The sequence below is a fragment of the Chironomus tepperi genome, unplaced genomic scaffold (genome assembly GCF_022539635.2).
Source record: "Chironomus tepperi strain 1889 unplaced genomic scaffold, CSIRO-AGI_Ctep_v1 contig_34, whole genome shotgun sequence".
NCBI classification, from domain to species: domain Eukaryota; kingdom Metazoa; phylum Arthropoda; class Insecta; order Diptera; family Chironomidae; genus Chironomus; species Chironomus tepperi.
In genome coordinates, this window is record NW_027226156.1 from 413,579 (window position 1) to 432,390 (window position 18,812).

Genomic DNA, 18,812 nt, shown 5'->3' on the forward strand with positions numbered 1-18,812 from the left:
TATTTTGAGGAATATTGATCCAATGTTCCTGGGGATGAATATGCGCTAAAAGGGCTCAAAGGGTCAAAACCCTCTTCTAAGGATTAGATCACACACAGTTCACTATGTCCTTCTTCACAAATATTATTCTTTAATTCAAATTCCAATTTCGAGTACAGCAGGTCATCCCCTGAATACACCCGTGTCACTACACATCACATTCTCGTACGCACATGTTCATTGAAATAAAATATTGAGAAAGTTTTTCACATTTTCAAAGTTTTTTTCTTTACATTTTTTTTTTTATCAAGGCACAAACACAAACGTGAGCAGTAGCAGTAAAAAAATTCCATAAATAACTCAAAGTCAAAAAAAAAAAAATTTCTTTCGATTTTGTTTCTGCTCTTTCGGTTTCACATAACTGGGCTTAATGTACAGCTCAATGTGCAATAGCAATTGCACCGATTGTAAATTTGTAATTACCCTCATTAGACACCACGTGACTAATGTTTTGCATACTTTCACTTAATTCCATTTATTTTCATGAGGAACTGACATTATTTTGTTGTTGCTCTATATTGAGTCGGGAAGATTCGTAGACACACACTTATTGAATGTGTGTAAGTTTACACTGTGTAGTCGAGAATTTTCATGCTTTATATTAATAGTGAAAATTGTAAATAAAGGAACAAGTTGGAATCATTTTCGTGTCTGATGACTTGAATTAAGACTAGCTAGTTGAGACTTGAAGTGTATTTTGAGTGTCTATCCCTGATCAAGATTTAAATTCTTAAGTGTCATATTCGACACTACCGGCATTTCCAAAAGAATTATGGATTTAATAACAAGAATGTAAAGTAGTAAACATTCTAGAAAGGAACTCGATATTCAACCCTTTTTTAATGTCTATCACTCATAAGTCATGTGTTCCTAAAGACATCAAGAAGAACAAGAAATTCCTATAAACTGGTATTGACAAACCATTTGGATAACAGATGTTATTCTGTATGAGAAAGATCTCTATGAGGTGTGTTATTTTTAACACATGAGACATTTGTTTTGATGATTCTTTGGGTATTTTTTATGTATAAATGTATAGGAACTAGCATAGTAATTATCGTAAGCAGTGATGTAGTAAGGGGGTTAGAAGTGAATGACACAAAGTCCTGTCATAATTGTGACATGATCCAAGATTTGACTACAGAAGTTGATTGATCTAAAGGTCAATCTTGGGTTTGGATTATGAGGTTCACCCTGAAGATTAGATTAGGATTCCGATTTAGATAAAGACATGGTATCTTAAATTAGAAGAACTGTCTAGTTCGAACTAGATAAAGAAGAACTGATACTAGATAAGAACTGAAATACTAATATCCTTCATCACATCACTGACTTGAACATCGAGTTTTAATTTAAATACGAGGAAATCCATCAACATTCCATGATCAATTCTCACAAAAAATTAACACATCGTTGTCTTTTTGTTCCTCCCGGCGACCGCAAAAACACATTCCAAGTCTCAATCACTAAGATGCCGACAAAATGTCTAAATTATCGCGTCTTTCATCTCGGAAAAATACGCTAATTCTTTTTAATATTTTTCCTAAGTCTCGACACGAAAATGATTTTTTTTTTATTTTCCTTATGTCTGTTACTAACCACAATTATTTTCCTTAAATATCTCTCACTTTTTTTGACAATTTTTCCTGCTTCACAAAACACAAAAAAAGAACCGACCAAAAGTTCAGCGAACTTTTTTCGCGAAATTTTGTTTCTTTCTTATCGATTTCGAAAGCCAAAAAAAAAGAAAGAATTTCCGAGAAATTAAAGAAAAAAAAGGTGAAAAAAATTAAAAGAAAATTTCTAAAAATTTTCGGTCCGTCGCGTTAGAAAGAAAAACAGATCCACATTGCGCTAAATCACGACGAGTACTGATCGAGTACAGCGACTATTGTGAGTGTTAGTACTCTCGACTTCCATCATCATCATCTATTTACATTTCAGACTGTTTGTGTATTGACACAAATACATTAAACATGTCTCTATGTGTGCATATTTGTCTCTCATTTCTTGTGTTCTCTGCGGTGCTCATTCGATGCGAGAAAACCGAGAAGATAAAAAAAAAAGAATTTATTTGCAGTATTTCGTTCTCTCTTATGAGTTATGTCATTGCAGGTAATCAGGTTGTGTATTTTTGTATTTCTGATATGATTTGTTATCTCTTATTACTGCAACTTTATCAAATGTTGACAAAGTATTGTGATAGCAACAAAAGTGACGGATGATAATGAAGTAGATTGTAAATTCTCTTGATTTTTTTTTCTTTTTGTCGGATAACATAGCCTTAAAACTTTAAAATGTAAGTTAGAAAATTCGAGAACTAATCCTTCAAACTTCTGGCTCATTTTCTCCAGATTCCGACTGATAATCGCTAGATTCTGGCTAATATTCATCCAAATTATGGCTGAAAATCTCAAAATTCTCTTCAAAATCATCTCATACATCTTCATCAAAGTGACCTATAACTTGCCACAACATCAATAATATAAAATTGTTTATTTTTATTTTCAACATTCCTTCTCACTTCTTAAGCAACATTCAAAACATTCGCGTCATCTATACCGATCAGTTCCTTTAGTTTCGTATGATTTTCGGTTCCTATTTTATTACCGCCATGAATTAGCATCACAAGACCATCGGCATTATTTATACCGTAGTAAAACACGAAAAAATTTGAATCTACGTCATGAATATTAAAAAAAATTCTACAGAAAAGGTCATAAAAGTATTTGAATGTTGGGGAAATCTTGATTGCTAATTTAGTTCTTGATAGTTGGTGTGGATTACTATGTTTTATAGCCATTTGAGATGGTTTTTGTAGCCTTTTATGTCTTATTATATCCCATGTTTTTGGATAAATTAGAATGCCAGTATTAACTGGTTCTAATGTCTTCTTTTCGGCATTCATAGATCTCTATTTTCCCAAATTTGAGCATTCATAAGAAACAAAACTGGTTTTAAAGATGCAGCATGCTAAATTTAGAAGACACCGGCTTATTCGACTAAGAAAAGCTAACACAAGTCACTGATGACCAAAATAAACAATTTTTTTTACAGAAGATGCCAACAAACTATTTGTATTGTTATAACTTCTGACGTCATGTAAGTGGGATGAAGATTGTTTCCAGATTTTGAACATCAATGGCCATCTATATTAAGATTGTTCATTAATAGTCATTTACAATGTGATTGGCTCTTGCTGTCATCGGTTCAATTAACAGTAAATTAGTTGCCACATCGTAAGCGTCGACTTAAACTGCACACCAGCACATTAGTGTGCCGCGATACGCAGGTTACCCACATCTATCATAAACTACCAAAATTTCCTCTATACAAAGGCTCGCTTAACATCAATTTACAATATTTGTAAATAAAATTAACATTTAAATATTTTCATTTCTAAATAAGAAGTCTTCAAGGTCTGCCTATGTTATTATTTATGTGCACGAAAGACTTTTTTTGATGGGAAATGACGATAAGCATTTTAAATTGGTAAGTGACATGCTCGATGACGAAGATTGCTGATGACTGATAGTGGAATTAAGGTTTGCATCTACAGGTTGAGTGCTGTTGAATGAATGGTTTTGAGGAGGTTTATTGGATATATTGCCAAAGTTGAAGAGTATTAGTGGGTGACTAAGGGATCTGGTGATGCTATCGACTGGGTTTTGAGTACTTGATTCTAAATTCTAAGGTCACAAGTTCAAAACTTGACAAAACTTGGAAATTTTCATAATTGCATCTCCAAAACTGCACCAAAAGTCACAAATTCTCATTAAATTGCAACTGTCACTTCCAATAAAACTGTTTATCTACAAAATCACATTCCATCCGCTCATCAAATCACGTTTTCATAATTTTTTTTGCAACTTAAATCATTCGAAAATAAATTCAAATAAAAAAATAAAAAAGTTGAAATGAAATTCAAATAAACGTGAATGTGAACACATTGTTTATGAATGAATCAAGTGTCAAGTTTTCTTATTTTCATAAATTTTATACACAAAGAAGAGCGAAAGAGAGAGAAAATAAAAGTATTTTTTCCATACAATTTATTTTACAAATGTCAGATAAGATAACATAATAATACAGAAGAAAGAAAACTGTGCTGGAATTTTGCCGCAATGTTGATTTTAGTGTGCAAAAGAGAAGAAATGTTAGCGGGGAGTGAATGGGGTTTATGCGAGTCAGAATTGCTGAATGGGATGGAGCGCTTGTGGCAGAGTTTAGCCACTTAACCTCAATATTGAGCAACATAACCTTAAAAATGAGCAAAATAGTCTCAAAAGTCAGCAACTTAGTCTCAAAAGTGAGCAACCTAACTTGAAAAGTGAGCAACTTTACTTAAAAGTGAACAACTTAACATAAAAAATGAGCAACATAACCTAAAAAGTGAGCAACATAACCTCAAAATCTATCACTATGTCACAAATCCGACTCTACAACTCAAAATTTCCACCAAAACAGTTTCATTATTCTCAACCATTCAAGTGTCATAATTTCGATTAGCGAAATCGTTTTGTATCTTATCTCCATGTACGTGCAAGTGTTCTTTCATGCGGTGTACTACGAATAATATTGAGTAATCAATGAGGTATCTGACCTTTATAGGGGCGGCTTTATGTGAGTTTCTCAATTCTTTTTCTCGCTGTTTAATAAAAAAAAAAAAAAGTTTTTTTGGGGAGCAAAGAGAGAAAAAATGATTTTGAGAGGAAAAAAAAGAAGAGAAAATCGATCGATTTTCAAATAAGTTTTTATTTGGGGAGAATATTTTTCAACATTTTTGTGTCTACAGAAGGAAGAAAAAATTCTTTTAAGCTTTGGCTCGCCTGACTCAGCAATTGGATTAGAAAAATTAAGTTATGTTGCTCAATTTTGAAGTTAGAGTGCCTAATTTAGAGGTTATGTTATAAATATTTCAAAAAATCAATGCCAAACTTCATCAATCTGTGCTTCAACCAACCCCTAAATCCAACTTCAGCTCCAAATTCACCCCAAATCATCAATTTTCATACGACATCCATGAATATATTTTTATAATATATTTCAATATGAAAATTTCTGTCGACTATTATGCATATCTGTGTCCAAATATCCTAAATTATCTAAATTATTCGATCTATAAAAATATCCAAATTATTTCACGTGAATGAACTGGAAATGAGACATCCAATACGAGTATATGAATAAAATTGAGAATAAGCATGGAATATATTCAGCATAAATATATGCAAATTTTGGAGAATTTCTGTATGAATAAATATGTTTGTGATTTTTTTTTCGTGCCTTGTGACTGGATATATTATAATTATGTCATTATATATTCAGTCTATGTGGTGAAAATTGATGGAAAATTTTTGACAATTTTTGAATTTTTAAAAATCGTTAAAATTTTTGAATTTTTGAAAACCGTTAAAAATTCATCAAAATTAAATTTCAATAAATTTTTTCAAACATCTTCGATCCAATATATATTTATATCAGCAATCTTACATACTTCACAGTATAAATTTAAATATTTATAGAGTCAGATGTCGATGAGATTTTCATTTTTTTTTATAAAATAATATTAAAATAATCCGCCTTCAATTTTAATTTCACCATCCATGCACTATGAATTTTTCATTTCTGGTTTTGTAAAACAAGTCGGCTCGTTTTTATATTTTGCTTGAATCGGCAGCGTGTTGGACGTTTATTAATGTTTTAATAAAAAATTTATATTAAATTGTAATTGGCACTTGGTTTTTTGGGTTTTGAGATTGAAATTTTAATTTTTGATTCGATGGTTTTTGTGGATTGATGGCGCAAGGGTTGTAAAGTTGTGGATTTTTGAAAGTTGATTGGAATATTTTGAGGTTAGGTTTTGATAATTGGAGGCTATATCTCCAACTTTAAGTTAAGAATCAAATTTTTTGAGGTTAATCCTGGATTTTAGAGGTTAGAATCTTATTTTTTAAGGTTAGACCCAAAATAATGAAGTTATATCCAAAACTTTACAAGACAATCCTCTCCAAAACCACTCAACATAAATACCAAGCCACAAGACAATCATAAAATTTTCATCATTCCATTAAGGCTCCATCTACAAATTCACTATTTATTCAAAACCCAATTAACAAAATTAGTGAACATAAAATTAATTTTTCCATATTATTCTCTCACTCAGTGTGCTGTAATTTCATTAAATATGCGAAACATTTTGCTACTTTAGCTTGTAGCTGGATACATTTAAACAGATACTGAAAGTTTATTTTTCTCGTAATGGATGGATAAAATATTTCATTAGATAAATAAATTAATTTACTCAGTACTACTGTGTCATTGCTTAGTCACGGTGCATATTGTGTACATGCTGTCATGAATTGAATAGTTTTTGATGGGATTTGAAGAGTTGTTTGAGGTTATGATCCTATATTTTGAGGTTATGTCTCAAAAATTACAAGAATAAGCCTTATTGCTCTCAAAATTCACCAAACAAAGCACGAATATTAGCAACAATTCCTCGACAACTGACAGAATCCATAAAAATAATGAAAATGAGTATCAAAATTGGGAGGAGATCACAAGTTCTAAACTGAAATGAGTCACATAAGAGCAATAAATTTAATGCGACATGACCGAAAAAAGAGAAAATTCTCAAGACTTTAATTCTGTTTGTGGATGGGAAAAAATCTTTACAAAAATTTAATCTCAATGAAAATTCTTGAAAGTTTTCTTTGAAAACAAAAGGAACAAAGTTTCGTTTTTTTTTCGTGCAGATTTACTCAGTGCCATAAAAACAAGTCAGAAATGTCAAGAATAATTTTTTTCTACTTATGAAAAAAAAATTCCCATAAGAAGATTTGCTTCATGTTGAGCCGCCCTTTTTCCCTTTTTTTTTGCTGCCTTCAATGGGGGATGATTTTCATTCATTTTCCCCATAAATCTCTCCCTTTTATTCCCATGGATTAGAATATTTAATGAAATTCTGCTCTTCACTCTTTCAAAAAAATAAGCACAAGAAGCCTTAAATGTGCCATTTCTGATTGCTCTATTCCCAACATCTCAATTCATTGCTTTCATTTCCATCTCAATTCTCACAACAATGACATGTAATTAACAAGCATAAGAATGGATGGAATTGAAATGTTTCTCGATTGTTTGATTTCCTTGTGGGAATTTTTAGGGGGATTTGCATGATTTTACTTGGTATTTGGTAAAAATAAGCCTACAATTCAAAGCAATCACTCAAAATTAAGTCGTAGCTTCAAAGTGACGACTCAAAATTAAGTCAATGCTTCAAAGCAATGATTCAAATTTAAGTCAAAGCTTCAAATCAATGACTCAACTTTAAGTCGCAGCTTCAAGGCAACGACTCGAAATTAAGTCATCACTTTAAATCTAATATATAATTTCGAAATAATCTAATTTAAACAAAATCACATCCTAAATCCACATAAGGACTATCAAGATCCAATTCTAAACTCAAAACGATTCAAAACAGCCACAAAGTTCATCTCAAAATGTGATGAACAATAAATTTCTTTGGCTGTGTGAAATAGAAAGACAGAGGATGGAAATGAAAATGAAAGAAAATTCTTCAGAGTGTAATTAAAACTTTATGGATCTTGTTAACAAATACACACACACACACACATACACACTTATACACAGGGAACAATTTTTCATGTGCGCTCTCTCAAATGTTGCTAAAAATAGCAAACAAAAAAAAAAATATTGAGAAGAAAAGAAGCTCCATTGCGGCTGCCTGACGATGTTTACTACTCGACATACACACATAGTCAGATATTACATTGAATGAGGACTTTTTTTCCTTCCTTTCATTCTATTTAGTCACGTTTCTTGATTCCAATGAAGGTTATGTCCTTTTAATTTCACGATGCTTTTGACATACCAAATGGCACTGCTGCTTGTCTATGAAAATTATGGCAATTATTTTGAATTGAGATGGAATTTAGATGAGAATAATGGGCATGTTTTTGAAGATTTTTTGGCTCTAGACAGTCTTTTAGGCTGTAATGTTTGATAAATACTGTCTGAGAGAGGCGGAGTGTACCACAGATTGATCTGAGTTTGTGTATTGGAGTGGGTAAGGGTAGGGTCTGGTATTCAGTTAGTTCAGATATTAGATAGAAGTTTAAGCTATTGCATGGGATATGGGTTGGGTGTGTAAGGCTCAAACCTAAAAGTATCAAAAATCAGTCAAAATTGACGCTTACCTTCGCTAGTATTTGCTCTAAAATGACTCGAATGACTACTTTGCTGCATTAAAAATCATATTTTGGATGCTAGAAATAAACAAAAAATAGAAATTGCCATTAGTAACAAGCCATATGACAACACAATTTCATAAGTTCCCAAAAATTAATAAAAAATCCATTCACATCATTCCAAGAAAATGAAGAACATTCACAATCAGCAACAAATTTTATTCATTTGTTATCTCGAGGCCATCAAAAAAATAAGAACAAAAATCATTTTAAAGACGAAAAACTTTTTTTATGCTGAATGTCTAATAGAGTCATTTGGGAGAACTTAATTTAATAGGATTGGAAAATTTTTGAGCAGCAGCTTCAACCCTTGAACATTCTACTTAACCTCTTTATAGTCCCTATTATCAAAGTTTTCTTGTTAAATATATTTTTTTTTGAAATATAACCTCAAAATTTTCATTATCTTATGTAAGAAATTCTTTAACTAGGATTAGCCATATACTTTACTGAGGACATTTTCATTCGGATTGAGTTACGATGAGAAAGCATGAGAAGAACTAACGAGAAAAAATCTCAATTTGTGGATGTATGAAGATAAGCTTGATGAAGTTGTATGAGAAATTATTATTATAGTGAGCGCGATTTTCGCTTGATGGGAATTGGTGGATTTACTTGAGGATTCATTTCAGTAGTTTAACACCCTTTCTGGTTGTTGAGTACCCTTTTGGATAGTTTAATACCCTTTCTAGTAGTGTAGTATCCTTTTGGTACTCTTTTGGGTAGTTTGGTACCCCCTTAAATAGTTGGTTATCACTCTAAGCAGCTAATTCCTCATTTAAATTCAGTTAGATGCCTAAGAATTAGTCATTTCCTCTCAGGACCCTTTCTAATACCTCAGTACCTCTTTATTGTATCATCTCTCCTAAATTTTTATGAACCATTTCACAAAACATTCATTTTTCATCACAAAACTCAAAGCTTTTTTTCCAATCACACAAAAAAAACTTTTTCCAATTCTTTAAGCATAAAAAGAAAGCTTCAGCAAATATTAAAAAGCTTTTCTGAGAAAACCACAAAAACAAATATGAACATTTGAGAAATAAATCAATAAATATTATTTTCATCCGAATGAAGCATTTCATCCGTGCAGTTAGATGGCAAAGAACGCTTGAAAGATCACCAGTCGTTGCTGTGGCATCTAATGTCGTATTTCAAATGTCTAAAACCACATCCATAAATTCATTGATATAAATTATCATTCTTAGCTTGCATATTATCCCACAATAAATATATATTTTTTTTGCTGCTATGCTACTCCATACTCTATTCTCTTCTTCATTGTCGAAAAATGAACGGTTTATTCGAAGAAACAAAGTGTGCTGGTTATTTCATATTTTATCTTATTTCATGAGGGATCCTTGTGGTTAATTTTGATCAGATTTTGGAGATGTTGTATGTCCCTTGCCATAATAGTTGTGTACCCCTTCTAGGGGAGGGTTTGTACTATTTCCTATAGAAGTTATGAAAGGTGTGGACCCTTTCTGTTGTTAGCTAAATACTCTCAATACCAAAAACTACAAAACTATCCGAGAATTCTGACAAAAATCTCATAACACAAACAAGAAAAGCTCCATGAAACCATAAACATGTAGAAATGATGTCCTTATTTAACCCCTCATACAGCATCAGCAGGGCATTATTACTGTGCATTGCTCTCAATTTATGTCAATTTACTGAATATGTCTTTATACATTTCACAAAGCGACGAGTTTATAAGAAGAAGGAGATGAAGGAAAAATAAGAGCATAGTTCATGGATCTAAAAATGAAGCAATTCTTTTTGAAGCGAATTTTTCTTTCTTTTTTGAATAGAAAATGAAGTTAAGTGGTCATTTTGAATGGTTGTACGATGAATATAAAGATAAAAATTGTAATGGAAAATTTTATTTTATTTTTGGTAATTTAAAGAGTTTGTTGAGTTTAATGAGATTTCTGTAAGGATGAACTGTTATTTAAGTAATCATGGATCGTTTTTGAGGAATGTCAAGGATTTAGAAGGGTTCTTGCAGATTACATGGGCTATAGAAGGGGTAAACAGCTTCTCGAAGGGGAGTACTTGCTCCAAAACAGACTCACAGCAACAAAATCATCCGAAAATCCTCAAAACAGCTCCCATTCCAACACAATCATCATCCACTCCACCGTAAATCCCCAATCCACCCCGATATCTTCTTCGTTTTACTTTACTTTATCTACCATGAAAAATTTACACTACACATAACACAGAAGGACATCTGGTTACATCATCGTATTCCAAAATTCATTTCATAATACCACGTTTACGTTAAACTCATAGTATGACAGAGAATAAGGAAGACAAAGTCATTGGAGCAGAAGAGAAACTCACTAAACCTTAACCGAAAAAAGGGCAAATTACACAAGTGACAAAATTATTTATGAGAATGACGTAAATTGGAGTTTTTTACTCTAAAGTTGTAGTTTGTAGCTTTTTCTTCATCCATTTGCGTCATTAATTAGAGTTTGTCGTAGAGTTATGCAGTGTATATAATTATTGTGATAAGACTCAAATGTCAAAAAGTAATTATAAAGTTTTGAATCGAACGAGTCAGCTAGACTAAAATTAGAATTTCAAATAATTTTAATTTCATTAACAAATGGTTAGATGCTTTGTTGATCTAGAGGGTTACCCTAAAGTACCAACTAGTATCAGCAATAAAGGGCACATCAAAAATCTAATCTTAAACTTGAAGTAAAATCTGATGTATCAACAAACAAATCTCATCAAAATGAGAATTTATATCATCTGCATGGACCTTTACATCTAAAATTCATATGAGTATGAGAATTTATGGCACATAGACGAGCAAATAAAGATACACAGACGAGGAAGTTTGACGATGTTCTTTATCATTGTGCCAACAATCTTGAAGAATTTTCTGATTTTATTGCCACTGCATTACAGCACAATTGCTACTGTAAACTATATTACTCAATGTATTAGGTACAGTTATCATTATGACTATTATCGAATGACGAAGACGTCCGTATGATGGAAATCTTATGTTTACTCAGCACAAAATGTTTAATACGAGTGAGACATAGCATTTAATGGATAAATAAATAAGAAGTGACCGGTTCTGTGTATAGTGATGAGTTGCCTGCGAGATATATACAACTTTGTAATGTAATACGTGATTTAATCGACTGTGACTAGCGATTTCATGAATATTTGTTAGCTTTTTATCGTCTTGGTGGCAAATTTAGTCATTTTGGTAGAACGTTTGGTGTTCATGTTGTTCATCTTGAGTCATTTTGGCAAAAATTTAGTCCTTTAAGCAAAAAATTCTATCTTCTCAGTAGAAATTCGATCATCTCGGTAAACAAGATACAATTTTCACTCAAACATGTCTCACAACATTCCTCAAATAAATTGAATTGAACGTAAATACTAAGTAAAATCCTTCAACGACTTTCAATCATCTCCTTCTCACCATTCCACTATACACAATCACGAGAGCTTTCTTATTGTCCCATTCAAGGTCAGCAATTCCTTACGCTACACAATCGCACTTATTTCTCGTCCTTGAATTTGAATAAGTGACTAGATAAACGACACTTAAGCATTTTCACGCCATCTTTTCTCCATACTCATCCCCTTTGATGAGCTTGCTTTTATCTACTTTGTTGTGATTATGTCTTTTCTATTTGGGTCAGAGAAATTTGAAGCTTTTACTGGATTTTAATGGACATATTCTAATCCAAAATGCTAATGTTTAGTCATACATGCCCAGTACTCAAATAATGTTTCCCATAATCATCAACATCCCTCTTTATAAATACTCGCCACCCTCTTAAAACACCCACAAGAAGAATTCATCATCCATCAATCACATCCTATACCTTGATTTATTTTTGATAGTAAATAACATTCTCCATTTCTCAATTCATCATTTTGATTGATATTTTACATTCCATTCTTATTTCAGTTCTTTCAATTCTTTTACATCCTACACTCGGACAAATTAGCATGCATAGCAACATTAAAGCCACAATTCAGTTGTTCTATGCTATTTTATGTAGAATAGATTTATTGTACAAATATGTATTTATACCAGGAAAAACATTCTTTTTTTTGTGGATGTTTAACTCAATTGTCTGCAATTTGTGGGTGCTATATGTATATAGAATGTGGTTAGTGGCTAATAGGGATGTGGGTATGCAGTGATTATTCCATATTTTAGGTGTCATACATAGTGTTCAATTCTATTAGGATTTCTCAGTAATAAAACTAGCATATTCATCATACAGCTTTAACATACCCCAAAATCTAGTAAAGACCAACCCCAGCTACCTTAAAAAACATAAAACGATAACATATTGTCATAAATTGGGAGCATCTGTGTCACAAAAAATAAAATAAACAATATAAAACGATAACCAGAAATAACTTTTTTTGTTCTGGATTTCTCTTGTGCTTAAATGGTAAAAATGAAATTTATTGGGACTGAGGATGTTACCGAGGAGAGAAAAAAATATGTATGATTGGCAAAAAAAAGGAATAGAATTTTGCTGTATTTTAGTAAAGTTGATGATAAATCGAGTTGAGTGGTTTGGGGGAGATTTGGAAATTCTGGCTCATATATGCAAGATTCTGGCTCATATCTGCCATATTCTGGTTGATATCCGTATAATTATACCACACAAATGCAAAATGAGCAACTACAGTCTCATCAGTCCAACTTTTCCACATAAACTTAACCAAATTATTATCCATCTTGACATTACATCTTCAATCTACATCCATTCAGCCAACATCATGACAAACTTTTAAACGAAAACTCTCAAAAATCGGATTTACTTTTACCAACTCAATCAACAACTTTCAACTTGAAAAACCTTCAAACTTTACCCAACCACAAACTCAAAAAACTAATATTTTTTCACGGAAATTTTAATTTTATTTGGAAAAAATAAACTTCAGCATGATAATAAAAATATTAAATTACAGCTCTCATAAATTTAATTAGAATGTATGGTGGGGTATTGTTATCAAATTAGTTGAGTTGATGTTGCATAAATTACTACGGTGCTATAAATGTGAGCAATAAATTGTAGCGAAATATTACATCGTGAAAGTTTTCAGCGTATTTTTATATTAAATAATTTTGTTTTATTGTTCTATAAAAAAAATTGCTACTATTTTAGAGTAATTGATTGATGGGTTTGAATGTCGATAGGGAGTTCTTGATGTTAATATGCTGAGTGATGTCAATTGAGCAGTAGAATTGGATAATGTATGAACTTTTCTATTAGAATATGGTAAATAACTCATTTTTTTCATAGAATATTCTCAATAAGAGGCTGCTAGTTTGACAGTTTGGCTAGTCATATGTTCAGGAGTCTATCAAGTGAGGATCTGCCTATTCAGAGTCTATCAAATTGGGACCAGCCTGGTAATAACTACTAAACCAAAATCAATGCTCTACATAACCAGCTTAAGTCTATTTCAATTCGGTTGACTCAAAATATTCATGGTCAAGGCTTGTCCAGTACCAATTTAGATATTTCTATTAAATTTTCATAAATTTTTCATAATAAAAAGGCATTGACATTTATGAACATAAACTATTATTCATTTTTAACCACAATTCTCACAACAGACCCTCCTTCCTCGTCCATATAATTCATAAATAAATGTTTAATGATTTCTGAGCTTTCCATTATGTGGAAACGAAGCAGCCTCACCCCCATTTGATGCTAGTTTCGCTCCCATTTCATGATGAAAAAAAAAAAACTGAATATTAATTTTCCAATTTTGTATATTCTTTGTCTGTCCTAGAATAAAAAAGAGCTAAAGTACTAAATTTTTAATTCCAATCTGTCCAATATCTCACACTAATTGATAAAACATGACATGCCAAATGTCTTGAGTCATACGAAAGTGTCTACAAATTATGATGATTATTATCATTCAAAATGTCGTCATAGTCGTAACTTTATGTTCACGTAAAGTTTTTTTTTTGTGTGTCTCATAATTATGAAGGAGATAAAAAAGGCGACGAAGAAGAAAACGAAGACGTAAAAAAAACTCTGCATTATGACAAATGTCTCTGTTTTATCAGACTCGTGCATTATCTTTTATCGGAAAACTGTTTTGTTGACGCATTTTCATCTTGGTCTGAGAATTTTTTTGGGGCTGGAATTTTATGAGTTAGATGTTAAAAGTGACTCTGGAAGGAGATTTGTTTGGATTGAGGGTGAACAGTTTTGTGAAAATGGAATTGTAATTAGACTTAATTTCTTTATTAGTGAAAGTTACTGGATATTTTAATGCATTTTGAATGAAAAATGTGATAATTGTGTAATTATGGGTGAGTATCAAGTTGTTAAGATCATAATTTAGTGAATTTGGGTCATATTTTTTTGAATTACTTGGTAATGCCAGCTAAAGACTCCAGAGTGTATATTACAATTAATCTACATCCCCAGAAAAGAACATAGCAAATCATAAGTAAATCTAATTAGCTTAGCATAGACTTCAACTAAAATTCCATGAAAATAGACAAAAACCACCCAAAATGCGCACTTTTCTTATCATCCACATCATTCTTACTCAGCAAACTAAAATAAGCCAGAAAAAAGTTCATCCGAATCGTCTAATTATCTTTTCTTATCTATTCTCGTTTCTAAGCTCTCTTTTTTGGATTTGTTATGCTGTCGGCGTCTTCATTTTGTTATCTTGCATTCATAGACATATCTCCTCTAGCTTTAATTTATATCTATCATGTCTGTCTATAAAGAGACCTTCAGGGGTTGTAACTTGTGAAATTGAGATTTAGTATCAGTTATTTGGAATAATTAGCCCTAAACTCGAATTTTTACCTTAACTGATGGGACATATAATCAAAGTTATGGATTCTAACCTCAAAATTGAGAATAATGACCTCAAAATCCATATACATCACCCTCTACAAAACAACCTTAAACACAAACATTGTCTGTAAAAATTCAAGGAATGTTTGTCTACGCATTAAAAATTTATCACCAACCCCTAAATCACTCGAAATTAAGCAATTATGTGTAGATATTTAGTACACAAAAAGTTTCAATACAGGAACGTAACAAACACGTCCAATGTCACTACAAAATACTTCTAATTACCTTCAACAATTCTCAAATAGTTTGGCCATTGCTTCAAAAGTGCCATGAATATTCCAAACATATACAAAAAAATTACTCTAATTTTGCCAAATTGCTACATGCTGAACGCAGAAAGGACGTGAATGAAAGAGAGAGAAAAGTCGCACAGCTCTTTCAGGTCATTAATCAAATTAGCGCCTTAATTATCACAGAAAAAAATGAGAAAATTCGAGGCTGCATTTTTAAGCTCATGGCCGAACCGCACACTATGGTGAGGCATATTAATGAAGTCTAGTGGATGAAAATAAAAAGAAGAAAATAAAACACAAATTTGGGTCAGCATACAGCAACAACAAAAAAGTGCCTGACCAGGATAAAGAAATGAAAAATTGCGGGAATTTTTAAAGCTATGCGATGTCAATCAATTTGGAGCAGCATGCATACGTGAGGTGCATAATTTTCATTTGTTAATTTCTTTTGTGCACCGTTGGAGATTGTCCCTGTTGTATTCTGTTCGTGAAGAGTAAGAAAGTGCCAGTTTGACGATGTCCTGAATTTATAGCCTCAAACTAAGCAACATTACCTAAAAATACAGCACCACAACTTCAAAAAGTTGCAAAAATTCAATTAAATTGAATCAAATATTCCCAACTCAAACCACCCGGAAGTTGATATCCATTTCCTCGTCCCCCCATCCGCCAGCATTTAAATTGATATTTAAACCCTTTTATTATATTTATTACAATATCGATTTTCTATAAGTACAAATACACACAAAGCTACTCAATTTTTCATTCAATCATAAAGTACATAAAAGTCTCCATCCTATTTTATATATGATATATACGACACCATTCAATCAAATGGACACCCTGTTGTGAAAGAGCTCGATCACTCACACCATCTATGCTCGTCTCTTCCATACAACACATTTATGCAATCATCGAAAGTAGGATGGAGACATGTTCACATTGCGAGCCTTTGTTGGTTGCTATGATGATTGCATTTAAATGCAATTTAATAGCTGATTATGGAGTTCTTTTTTTTATAAGTGGGGGGTTCAATTGCATTAAAATTGAGATGAGTTAATTGATTTTCTGCTTTACAGCAATTATTAGGTGTTTAATATCAAGTTTTTATGAAGAAATAAGGAAGTTCTTGCAGAATTTTGAGGTAATGTTGTCAAATTTGAGGGTTGTTGGCAAAATATTCAGCTAAAGTTGTGAAACTTCAACCCCACACTTAATTAATTTCCTGCATATTAAATCCAAACTGCAAATAATCACTAGAAACTCCCCTAAAAGCCTTAAAAATATTCACCCCATAAAACTCATGAAAATTAAAACTTTGACTGCGTGTCGTTAATCACTAGTATTACCAACCAATTTACCACCGATAACTGTGTTCATGATTCTTATCAGTCAGAGTAAATTATTTTTAGTTACCCTACCGAAAAAAAAAGCAAGTTCGGGAAGTCTCTTTATTTTCTAACAAAGTTTTTCTTTTCACTTGACGTGTTATTTTAGTTTCGTTGTCTTGAGTTAAGTTGTGTTGGATATAATGGCAAAATAATTGACTACGTAGGAGTTTTCCTGAAAAGTTTAACGACTTTTAGGTGAAGTAGAAAATTGTGAGAAGAATTTGAAATGGAATTCTGGCAAGTTGAGCAAGTGTGGGGCAGAATTGGGGATAATGGAGTAATGTGAAGACACCTGAGCCTGGAAACTCTATTGTGAAGGCACCTGAACCTGAAAACTCACATGTGAAGGCACTAGAGCCTAGAAACTCAAATGTGAAGGCACTTGAACCCAGAAACTGATATGTGAAGACACCTGAATCTCAATAGTCAAATGTGAAGGCACCTGAAACTTAAAATTCACCAGGAGTCCAAGCCCTTCATGTCTAAACTCAACATACAGCAATTTCTGCAACAAAATAATATTTAAAAACTTATAATTTTCTATAATCATCCAATCATAATCAACAAAAGCAGCAGCAACTACATTCAGCTTTCAAAAATAGTTTTTAAAATTGTTTATAGGAATAAAAAAAGAAATTGTTGAGTCTTTCTCTTGCACTCCCCTCAATTATTTTATCATCCACAGTTTCTCTCCTCATTTTTCCTCTACCTTTATTTTTTTTCGTTGTGTATATTTATTTTTATATTATTTGCGAAAATATTTTCTTTCTCATTCTTAAAATAAATATAAATAAATTTTATAACAAGGCAAGTGGGGGAGACTCAGTGGGTGTGGGTGTAAAGCGCATTTTTGGGTGGAATGTGTAAGCAATAATTTTTTGTGTTTTGAGGTTAGAATCTGAATTTTAAAGTTATAATTCAAATTTTGAGGTTAGAATCCAAATTTTAAAGTCAAATATCCAAGTTTTAAGGTTAAACTAATGCACAGACAGTCAAAACAAACCCAACTCCAACACAATTTACTTTTTGCATCCCACGGACATACCAGAAGCATCACAAAAACTCGTGTCTGCTCTTCAATTATCGAATTCAATTATCATTCCATTCTGTGCAATTTTTTTTCCCTCTGAATATTCTCTTTTTTTTTCTTCACTATCTCCACTCCTCGTAAGTCACAAAACTCGCTCGAGAATGAATGTGCCCGCCAAACTATCGATTGAATTGCATGGCCCCGGATTGCCGGACTAATTAATGTTATCGATTTTCTCATCCAATAAACTTTTTTTTTTCCTCTTCCTCTTTCCTCTTCTTTATTTCGATTTATTTTTCTGTGCCTTTTTTTGTATGATGGAGGAAGGAGGAGCTGCTAGAGCTTTTATAGACGTGTAGGTAGGTAGACAAGAACATTGATTGAATTCACAATTTTTTTGTGTTGCTTTTTGTTGTTGTTGTTGCTTTGAGTGAGTAAGAATGAGGAATGAGTCCATTTGGACATGACATGATGTATATAAATAACGTGAATAGAGTTGAAGAAAATTTTCTTTTATTTTTTTCAATATGGATTAGATTTTGGAATTTGCAATGCTAGCGTGAAGGCATATGAATATCAATACTCAGTTGTGAAGGCACCTGAACCTCAAAACTATTGTGTAAATGCACCTGAACCTTGAATACTCTTGTATGAAGGTACCTGAACCTTAAAATCTAGTGTGAAGACACCTGAACATCAAAACCTCTCATGTGAAGACACCTGAACCTCAGTTAATCTCTATAAAGCTTAAAAAACACCAAAATCTAACCACAAAAATTGAATTCAAGGATTTTTTTACTGTCAACTTTAATATCGCATCTTAGAAAATCAAAAGAAAATTAAATGAAAACACACATTAAGCGCTGCGAGAGGAGAAGAAAAAAAAATTGTTCACGGAAAAAGGAAAAGCAGAAAAAATTAAAAGCTTTTATTTCCCACACAAACACTTT

At 32.1% G+C, this 18,812-nt stretch overlaps 1 protein-coding gene across 7 annotated transcripts in view; it reads right to left on the reverse strand.

Annotated features, from left to right (window-relative positions):
- Positions 1-18,812, reverse strand: part of PMCA (plasma membrane calcium-transporting ATPase 3) — an 82,475-nt gene that overhangs the window by 49,614 nt on the left and 14,049 nt on the right. For 6 of the 7 annotated variants that reach the window (XM_070647327.1, XM_070647280.1, XM_070647336.1 and 3 more), the window contains exon 2: positions 8,259-8,327. The gene's annotated coding sequence lies outside the window, so the exon portion shown is untranslated. Of the gene's footprint in view, positions 1-1,638; positions 1,914-8,258; positions 8,328-18,812 lie in introns of those variants that run through there. The other variant, XM_070647290.1, reaches the window with a different exon arrangement.